Here is a 12224-nt window from a genome sequence, read left to right on the forward strand (position 1 = left end):
TGTCAAAAAGATCGATTTTAAAATCAATTCAAAATTGTGTTAATGCAGTATCATTAAAAATCTTCCATTAAAACTTTCTGCAAAGTTTCAATTGCTAATTTTTAGTATCGATTAAGAATTTCAAAGTCAAAGTTTCGAAAATAAAAAGTCAAACTGTCTGTTCTTGCAAAATTCGAATTGGTCTTTATGTTTTAAGTTAAATTGAAGATTTAGAAAGTTCCTAGGAGGGTTGTACGATCTAATTCAGGTAACAATTGTGATCCAAAACATTTATAAATTCGAAATCGAAGTTGGAGTTCTTCACGGGCTGCTGCTGATGTTTTCTTTATTTTCAAATTCGTTTCTGTTAATTTTAAATCACATCATAAGTTGTTTTCATCTTTATTATACGTATTAAAAACAATAATTAAGTTAATGAAGATTAATAAACTGGTTTCTGATGGAATTACAAATGAAGAAGATAAGTCACAGTTTACGGGTTATAAGTAATTCTGTTGAGTTAAAAACAGAAAGACAGAAATGGTTCATTGGTTCATGGTGTTGTCGGGTTAGCTAGTGATCGAGAGTTCGAGCCAAGACTATAGCATTTTTTTTAGGAATTGTTCTTTTAAAGGTAGCCCTATTATTTCTTTTAATATCATCATCATCATTATTATTATTATTATTATTATTATTATTATTATTATTATTATTATTACTATTATTATTGTTATTATTATTATTATTATTATCTTTATTATTATAATGGTTAATTGTTACTAATATTATTATTATTATTAAAAATATTATAATTAGTATTGATAACAATAGATAAAAGTATTATTATTATTATTATTATTATTATTATTATTATTATTATTATTATTATTATTATTATTATTATTATTATTATTATTATTATTAAAATTATCATCTGGATTAAACTTACATTTTCTGTATTTAAAATTATTATTAGTATCAAAAGTATCATTATTGTTATTATTAGTATTATAACACTTATTATTATTAATATCATAGTTATAAATATTAAAAACCATTATTATTATTATTATTATTATTATTATTATTATTATTATTAACATTACTAATGTATTTATTATTATAAATTATGTCATGAAAGTATTATATTATTATTATGATTATAGTTAAAAATAAGAATATTATTATTATTAGTAAATAAGTAGTATTATAAAAATTATCATTTTTATTATTAATATAATCATTAGTATTATTATTATTAAACTTATTATCATTATTATCATTCTTATAAAATTATTACTTTGTTATCACTAAAACTATCAATATTATCATAAATAGATACTTTTATATAAAAAAAAATACATTTCGTTATATTTTTATTATCAAAAAGATATTAGTTTAACTGTATCAATTAATATATAGGTATAAACCAAACCTTAATATATAGTTATATAAAACATATAAACTAAATATATTAAATTTATATAAATAATAAATAACATATATTATAACAAATATATTATTAATAACAAGAGTATATAAATAACTGATCGATTACGATTACATGTGTTAATATATCCACAAATGATATAGGTTCGTGAATCCAAGGTCAACCCTATATTTGTTAAATGACGTCATATGTATTTTTACTACAAAATACATTAGGTGAGTTTCATTTGCTCCCTTTTTAAATGCTTTTGCAATATATATTTTTGGGACTGAGAATACATGCGCTGCTTTTATAAATGTTTTACGAAATAGACACAATTACGTGAAACTACATTCTATGGTTGAATTATCAAAACCGAATAGCCCCTTTTTATTAAGTCTGGTAATCTAAGAATTAGGGAACAGACACCCTAATTGACGCGAACTCTAAAGATAGATTTATTGGGCCTAACAAACCCCATCCAAAGTACCGGATGCTTTAGTACTTCGAAATTTATATCATGTCCGAAGGAGGATCCCGGAATGATGGGGATATTCTATATGCATCTTGTTAAGGTCGGTTACCATGTGTTCAATCCATATGAATGATTTTTGTCTATATGCATGGGACGTTTGTTTATGAGAAATGGAAATATGAAATCTTGTGGTCTATTAAAGTTATGAAATGATTATTTATGATAAACTAATGAACTCACCAACCTTTTGGTTGACACTTGAAAGCATGTTTATTCTCAGGTTTGAAAGAAATCTTCCGCTGTGCATTAGCTCATTTTAAGGATATTACTTGGAGTCATTCATGACATATTTCAAAAGACATTGCATTCGAGTCGTTGAAGTTCATTAGAGATTATTATTAAGTAAATGACGGATTAGGTCATTTATAGTTGAATATTATGAAATGGTATGCATACCTGTCAACTTTTGATGAAATGAAAGTTTGCCTTTTAAAAACGAATGCAATGTTTGTAAAATGTATAATTTAGAGGTCAAGTATCTCGCGATGTAATCAACTATTATGAATCATTTATAATTGATATGTACTTCATCCGGATGGATTAGGACGGGGCGTCACATGATGCATCTTTAAATGGGATCGGTTGTGTTCTAATGCAAAGAGGTAAAGATGTAGTGACCCGAACTTTTCCATGTTTATATATATTAATTGAGATTGATATTTACATGATTAAATGTTTCCAACATGTTAAGCAATCAAACTTGTTAAGACTTGATTAATTGAAATATGTTTCATATAGACAATTGACCATCCAAGTTGACCGGTGATTCACGAACGTTAAAACTTGTAAAAACTATATGATGACATATATATGGATATATATATAGTTAACATGATACTATGATAAGTAAACATATCATTAAGTATATTAACAATGAACTACATATGTAAAAACAAGACTACTAACTTAATGATTTTTAAACGAGACATATATGTAACGATTATCGTTGTAAAGACATTTAATGTATATATATATATATATCATATTAAGATATATTCATACATGATAATATCATGATAATATAATAATTTAAAATCTCATTTGATATTATAAACATTGGGTTAACAACATTTAACAAGATCGTTAACCTAAAGGTTTCAAAACAACACTTACAAGTAGCGACTAACGATGACTTAACGACTCAGTTAAAATGTATATACATGTAGTGTTTTAATATGTATTTATACACTTTTGAAAGACTTCAATACACTTATCAAAATACTTCTACTTAACAAAAATGCTTACAATTACATCCTCGTTCAGTTTCATCAACAATTCTACTCGTATGCACCCGTATTCGTACTCGTACAATACACAGCTTTTAGATGTATGTACTATTGGTATATACACTCCAATGATCAGCTCTTAGCAGCCCATGTGAGTCACCTAACACATGTGGGAACCATCATTTGGCAACTAGCATGAAATATCTCATAAAATAACAAAAATATGAGTAATCATTCATGACTTATTTACATGAAAACAAAATTACATATCCTTTATATCTAATCCATACACCAACGACCAAAAACACCTACAAACACTTTCATTCTTCAATTTTCTTCATCTAATTGATCTCTCTCAAGTTCTATCTTCAAGTTCTAAGTGTTCTTCATAAATTTTACAAGTTCTAGTTACATAAAATCAAGAATACTTTCAAGTTTGCTAGCTCACTTCCAATCTTGTAAGGTGATCATCCAACCTCAAGAAATCTTTGTTTCTTACAGTAGGTTATCATTCTAATACAAGGTAATAATCATATTCAAACTTTGATTCAATTTCTATAACTATAACAATCTTATTTCAAGTGATGATCTTACTTGAACTTGTTTTCGTGTCATGATTCTGCTTCAAGAACTTCGAGCCATCCAAGGATCCGTTGAAGCTAGATCCATTTTTCTCTTTTCCAGTAGGTTTATCCAAGGAACTTAAGGTAGTAATGATGTTCATAACATCATTCAATTCATACATATAAAGCTATCTTATTCGAAGGTTTAAACTTGTAATCACTAGAACGTAGTTTAGTTAATTCTAAACTTGTTCGTAAACAAAAGTTAATCCTTCTAACTTGACTTTTAAAATCAACTAAACACATGTTCTATATCTATATGATATGCTAAATTAATGATTTAAAACCTGAAAACACGAAAAACATCGTAAAACTGGATTTACGCCGTCGTAGTAACACCGCGGGCTGTTTTGGGTTAGTTAATTAAAAACTATGATAAAATTTGATTTAAAAGTTGTTATTCTGAGAAAATGATTTTTATTATGAACGTGAAACTATATCCAAAAATTATGGTTAAACTCAAAGTGGAAGTATGTTTTCTAAAATGGTCATCTAGACGTCGTTCTTTCGACTGAAATGACTACCTTTATAAAAACGACTTGTAACTTATTTTTCTGACTATAAACCTATACTTTTTCTGTTTAGATTCATAAAATAGAGTTCAATATGAAACCATAGCAATTTGATTCACTCAAAACGGACTTAAAATGAAGAAGTTATGGGTAAAACAAGATTGGATAATTTTTCTCATTTTAGCTACGTGAAAATTGGTAACAAATCTATTCCAACCACAACTTAATCAACTTGTATTGTATATTATGTAATATTGAGATACCATAGACATGTATACAATGTTTCGACCTATCATGTCGACACATCTATATATATTTCGGAACAACCATAGACACTCTATATGTGAATGTTGGAGTTAGCTATACAGGGTTGAGGTTGATTCCAAAATATATATAGTTTGAGTTGTGATCAATACTGAGATACGTATACACTGGGTTATGGATTGATTCAAGATAATATTTATCGATTTATTTCTGTACATCTAACTGTGGACAACTAGTTGTAGGTTACTAACGAGGACAGCTGACTTAATAAACTTAAAACATCAAAATATATTAAAAGTGTTGTAAATATATTTTGAACATACTTTGATATATATGTATATATTGTTATAGGTTCGTGAATCAACCAGTGGCCAAGTCCTACTTCCCGACGAAGTAAAAATCTGTGAAAGTGAGTTATAGTTCCACTTTTAAAATCTAATATTTTTGGGATGAGAATACATGCAGGTTTTATAAATGATTTACAAAATAGACACAAGTACGTGAAACTACATTCTATGGTTGAATTATCGAAATCGAATATGCCCCTTTTTATTAAGTCTGGTAATCTAAGAATTAGGGAACAGACACCCTAATTGACGCGAATCCTAAAGATAGATCTATTGGGCCTAACAAACCCCATCCAAAGTACCGGATGCTTTAGTACTTCGAAATTTATATCATATCCGAAGGGTGTCCCGGAATGATGGGGATATTCTTATATATGCATCTTGTTAATGTCGGTTACCAGGTGTTCACTATATGAATAATTTTTATCTTTATGTATGGGATGTGTATTGAAATATGAAATCTTGTGGTCTATTATTATGATTTGATATATATAGGTTAAACCTATAACTCACCAACATTTTTGTTGACGTTTTAAGCATGTTTATTCTAAGGTGACTATTAAGAGCTTCCGCTGTCGCATACTTAAATAAGGACGAGATTTAGAGTCCATGCTTGTATGATATTGTGTAAAAACTGCATTCAAGAAACTTATTTTGTTGTAACATATTTGTATTGTAAACCATTATGTAATGGTCGTGTGTAAACAGGATATTTTAGATTATCATTATTTGATAATCTACGTAAAGCTTTTTAAACCTTTATTGATGAAATAAAGGTTATGGTTTGTTTTAAAATGAATGCAGTCTTTGAAAAACGTCTCATATAGAGGTCAAAACCTCGCAACGAAATCAATTAATATGGAACGTTTTTAATCAATAAGAACGGGACATTTCAGTTGGTATCTGAGCGTTGGTCTTAGAGAACCAGAAAATTTGCATTAGTGTGTCTTATCGAGTTTGTTAGGATGCATTAGTGAGTCTGGACTTCGACCGTGTTTTCTTTAAAAATGATTGCTTAACATTTTTGTTGGAAACTATATATTTTTAACATATGAATATTATGTGATATATTAATCTCTTAACGTGTTTGATATTATGTGATAGATATCTACCTCTAGAACAAGTCCCATTGACTCACCTAATAATAATGAAGAGTCAAATGTAAATTGGAATGATTCGTGGACTGATTCACAAGTTCCCGAAGAGGAACCGGAAGAAGAGTCGGAATCGGAAGAAGAATCGGAACCGGAAGAAGAATCAGAACCGGAAGAAGAAATAGAACCGGTGGGGGAAATAATAAAACGGTTAAGTAAAAGAGAATCCTCAACCAACCGACCAAGGTTAATTATGGTCAATGGTGTTTCCGCCAAGGAAGCAAAATATTGGGAGGATTACCAATTCTCCGATGAATCGGATTCCGACGAGAATTCCGATGATGTTATAGAAATTACCCCAACTGAATTTAAAAAGGCAAAAGAAAATAATAAGGGAAAGGGCATAAAAATAGAGAAATCTAATTCCAACCCCAATGAACTTTATATGTATCGTCAACCCCCGAAGTCCTTAAGTTGTAACAATGACCCGGGAACCTCTAAACCACCAGGTTTTTCTAAACCAATGTGGACAACGACGGCTCGTATTAGGGGAACATCATATATCCCTAGAAACTTGGCAAAACGAACCAAAACCGAACAAGAAGAAACGAGCGAGTCGGAATAAGATAGTTGTATTCGTGTGGTGTAATATATGTAATATAGTGTGCTTATGCTTTATGATATATGTAAAAATTGCTTGTATTAATAAGTATTTTTTTTATGAATCTAACTCTTGTCTATTTTACAGTATAAAAACACAAAATGGATAGACAACCCAATATTTTAAGAGACCTACCCGGAGACATGATTGATGAAATCTTGTCTAGAGTCGGTCAGAATTCTTCGGCACAACTATTTAAGGCGAGATCAGTTTGTAAGACATTCGAAGAACGTTCCAAGAATGCCTTGGTTTATAAAAGGCTTTCGTTCGAAAGATGGGGGATATCACATTGGGAAATCTATAAGTTACGATGTGTTTACTTTGATGCATATATTGCGGGGAACCCAAATGCTATTTTACGCAATGGGTTAAGAAATTATTTTGACTCAATATATCCGAATATTGGACTTCATGATTTAGAAAAAGCGGCTAACATGCAACATAAAGAAGCATGTTATGCTTACGGATTAGTAATGTTCGCTTCTCACCAAAGTGAGAACAAGAACATCGGGCTACAACTATTAAACAAAACGTTCCCACAAGTGACGGAGTCGGTAATTGGGGTAAGAAATGAGGTTTTTAGATTGTTACGGGACTGTTGGACATTACGTAACCCTCGTCCCTTTGACGACGTTACAACACGCTGTCTTATCAACGGCCATAACGGTTATGTTCCACAAGACCAAGGATGGGAAGTAATCCTAGTAAAACCAGAATGCATGACTTGTTTCTGGATGTATGAATTACGTGTCTTTATTGCCTTTGCTGAACGACTTGTGTACTAGCTAGAATTATCTTCACAACCATCTTGTATCAAATTTATTGTGTGCTATATTTCATGCTATATGTAAAATAAGCGGTATTGTAAGTTTGTAAAATATTGTGTAAAAGTTTGAACGCGAAATATTATTATAATCAGTTTTTCATATGGAATTGTAGTAGTTGAATTGTATATTAGCTACTAAGTATGAACTTAACGGGTAGGTACTACCCGAATTTAAACTTATAAAACGCTAATATGAAGAAAAAGCTTTTATAAATGAGTTCATATTATGCTACGAAATACTATTAACTACTCTTAATATTCTGTATGATTAACTTGTTCCATTTGACTATTTTGAAGGAAATGGCACCGACTACTCGACACACCGTGAATATGAATGAAGAGGAATTCCGTACTTTTCTAGCTTCAAACATAGCCGCAGTACAGGCTGCGCTACATACGAACTATAACCTTGGATCTAGCAGTACAGGAAATCGTGTAGGATGCACCTACAAAGAATTCACTGCCTGCAAACCTTTGGAATTTGATGGAACCGAAGGACCGATCGGATTGAAACGGTGGACCGAGAAGGTCGAATCGGTGTTTGCCATAAGTAAGTGTACTGAAGAGGACAAAGTGAAGTACGCTACGTATACCTTCACAGGTTCTGCGTTAACATGGTGGAATACCTATCTAGAGAAAGTGGGACAAGACGATGCGTACGCACTACCGTGGTCAGCATTCAAGCAATTGATGAACGAGAAGTACCGTCCCAGAACCGAGGTCAATAAGCTCAAGACAGAACTTAGAGGGTTACGAACCCAAGGATTTGATATTACCACGTACGAAAGACGATTCACAGAATTGTGCCTATTGTGTCCGGGAGCATTCGAAGATGAGGAAGAGAAGATCGACGCGTTTGTGAAAGGATTACCGGAAAGAATCCAAGAAGATATAAGTTCACATGAGCCCGCCTCCATACAACAGGCATGTCGAATGGCTCACAAACTAGTGAACCAGATTGAAGAAAGAATTAAAGAACAGACTGCTGAAGAGGCCAATGTGAAGCAAGTCAAAAGAAAGTGGGAGGAAAACGGTGATAAGAATCACCAATACAACAACAACAGCAATTACAACAATAATCGCAACAATTATCCCAACAATCGCAACATCAATCGCAACTACAACAAACGGCCCAACAACAACAACAACAACAACAACAACAACAGCAATCATCCCAACAACAATAATAACCGCAACAACAACAACAATCAGAAGCAGCTATGCCAAAGGTGTGAAAAGTATCACTCGGGGTTCTGCACCAAATTTTGCAACAAGTGTAAAAGAACTGGTCATAGCGCGGCGAAGTGTGAGGTCTACGGACCAGGGGTTAATAGAACGAAAGGAACAAATGGTGTCGGAACGAGTAATGGCGGAGCAAGTAGTGTCGGAGCAAGTTATGCCAATGTAGTTTGTTATAAATGTGGAAAACCTGGCCACATTATTAGAAATTGCCCGAACCAGGAGAACACGAATGGACAAGGCTGCGGAAGAGTTTTCAATATTAATGCGGCAGAGGCACAAGAAGACCCGGAGCTTGTTACGGGTACGTTTCTTATTGACAATAAATCTGCTTACGTTTTATTTGATTCAGGTGCGGATAGAAGCTATATGAGTAGAGATTTTTGTGCTAAATTAAGTTATCCATTGACGCCTTTGGATAGTAAATTTTTACTCGAATTAGCAAATGGTAAATTAATTTCAGCAGATAATATATGTCGGAATCGAGAAATTAAACTGGTTAGCGAAACATTTAAGATTGATTTGATACCAGTAGAGTTAGGGAGTTTTGATGTGATAATCGGTATGGACTGGTTGAAAGAAGTGAAAGCAGAGATTGTTTGTTACAAAAATGCAATTCGCATTATACGAGAAAAAGGAAAACCCTTAATGGTGTAAGGAGAAAAGGGCAAGACGAAGCTACATCTTATTAGTAATTTGAAGGCACAAAAACTAATAAGAAAAGGTTGCTATGCTGTTCTAGCACACGTCGAGAAAGTACAAACTGAAGAAAAGAGCATCAATGATGTTCCCATTGCAAAAGAATTTCCCGATGTATTTCCGAAAGAATTACCGGGATTACCCCCACATCGATCCGTTGAATTTCAAATAGATCTTGTACCAGGAGCTGCACCAATAGCTCGTGCTCCTTACAGACTCACACCCAGCGAGATGAAAGAACTGCAAAGCCAATTACAAGAACTTTTAGAGCGTGGTTTCATTTGACCAAGCACATCACCGTGGGGAGCTCCTGTTTTGTTTGTCAAGAAGAAAGATGGTACATTCAGGTTGTGTATCGACTACCGAGAGTTGAACAAACTTACCATCAAGAACCGCTACCCACTACCGAGAATCAACGACTTATTTGATCAACTACAAGGCTCGTCTGTTTATTCAAAGATTGACTTACGTTCCGGGTATCATCAAATGCGGGTGAAAGAAGATGATATTCCAAAGACTGCTTTCAGAACACGTTACCGTCATTACGAGTTTATGGTCATGTCGTTTGGTTTAACTAATGCACCAGCTGTGTTCATGGACCTTATGAACCGAGTGTGTGGACCATACCTTGACAAGTTTGTCATTGTTTTCATTGATGACATACTTATTTACTCAAAGAATGACCAAGAACACGGTGAACATTTGAGAAAGGTGTTAGAAGTATTGAGGAAGGAAGAATTGTACGCTAAGTTTTCAAAGTGTGCATTTTGGTTGGAAGAAGTTCAATTCCTCGGTCACATAGTGAACAAAGAAGGTATTAAGGTGGATCCGGCAAAGATAGAAACTGTTGAAAAGTGGGAAACCCCGAAAACTCCGAAACACATACGCCAGTTTTTAGGACTAGCTGGTTACTACAGAAGGTTTATCCAAGACTTTTCCAGAATAGAAAAACCCTTAACTGCATTAACGCATAAAGGGAAGAAATTTGAATGGAATGATGAACAAGAGAAAGCGTTTCAGTTATTGAAGAAAAAGTTAACTACGGCACCTATATTATCATTACCTGAAGGGAATGATGATTTTGTGATATATTGTGACGCCTCAAAGCAAGGTCTCGGTTGTGTATTAATGCAACGAACAAAAGTAATTGCTTAAGCGTCTAGACAATTGAAGATTCACGAACAAAATTATACGACGCATGATTTGGAATTAGGCGCGGTTGTTTTTGCATTAAAGACTTGGAGGCACTACTTATATGGGGTCAAAAGTATTATATATACCGACCACAAAAGTCTTCAACACATATTTAATCAAAAACAACTGAATATGAGGCAGCGTAGGTGGATTAAATTGTTGAATGATTACGACTTTGAGATTCGTTACCACCCGGGGAAGGCAAATGTGGTAGCCGACGCCTTGAGCAGAAAGGACAGAGAACCCATTCGAGTAAAATCTATGAATATAATGATTCATAATAACCTTACTACACAAATAAAGGGGGCGCAACAAGGAGTTTTAAAAGAGGGAAATTTAAAGGATGAAATACACAAAGGATCGGAGTAGCATCTTAATATTCGGGAAGACGGAACCCGGTATAGGGCTGAAAGGATTTGGGTACCAAAATTTGGAGATATGAGAGAAATGGTACTTAGAGAAGCTCATAAAACCAGATACTCAATACATCCTGGAACGGGGAAGATGTACAAGGATCTCAAGAAACATTTTTGGTGGCCGGGTATGAAAGCCGATGTTGCTAAATACGTAGGAGAATGTTTGAAGTGTTCTAAGGTCAAAGCTGAGCATCAGAAACCATCAGGTCTACTTCAACAACCCGAAATCCCAGAATGGAAATGGGAAAACATTACCATGGATTTCATCACTAAATTGCCAAGGACTGCAAGTGGTTTTGATACTATTTGGGTAATAGTTGATCGTCTCACCAAATCAGCACACTTCCTGCCAATAAGAGAAGATGACAAGATGGAGAAGTTAGTACGACTGTATTTGAAGGAAGTCGTCTCCAGACATGGAATACCAATCTCTATTATCTCTAATAGGATGGCAGATTTATTTCAAGATTCTGGCAGACATTACATCAAGCATTAGGAACTCGTCTAGACATGAGTACTGCCTATCATCCACAAACTGATGGGCAGAGTGAAAGGACGATACAAACACTTGAAGACATGCTACGAGCATGTGTTATTGATTTCAGAAATAGTTGGGATCGACATCTACCGTTAGCAGAATTTTCCTACAACAACAGCTACCATTCAAGCATTGAGATGGCACCGTTTGAAGCACTTTATGGTAGAAAGTGCAGGTCTCCGATTTGTTGGAGTGAAGTGGGGGATAGACAGATTACGGGTCCGGAGATTATACAAGAAACTACCGAGAAGATCATCCAAATTCAACAACGGTTGAAAACCGCCCAAAGTCGACAAAAGAGCTACGCTGACATTAAAAGAAAAGATATAGAATTTGAAATTGGAGAGATGGTCATGCTTAAAGTTGCACCTTGGAAAGGCGTTGTTCGATTTGGTAAACGAGGGAAATTAAATCCAAGGTATATTGGACCATTCAAGATTATTGATCGTGTCAGACCAGTAGCTTACTGACTTGAGTTACCTCAACAACTCGCGGCTGTACATAACACTTTCCACGTCTCGAATTTGAGGAAATGTTTTGCTAAAGAAGATCTCACTATTCCGTTAGATGAAATCCAAATCAACGAAAAACTTCAATTCATCGAAGAACCCGTTGAAATAATGGATCGTGAGGTTAAAAGAC

The sequence above is a fragment of the Rutidosis leptorrhynchoides genome, chromosome 9 (genome assembly GCF_046630445.1).
Source record: "Rutidosis leptorrhynchoides isolate AG116_Rl617_1_P2 chromosome 9, CSIRO_AGI_Rlap_v1, whole genome shotgun sequence".
Taxonomy (NCBI): domain Eukaryota; kingdom Viridiplantae; phylum Streptophyta; class Magnoliopsida; order Asterales; family Asteraceae; genus Rutidosis; species Rutidosis leptorrhynchoides.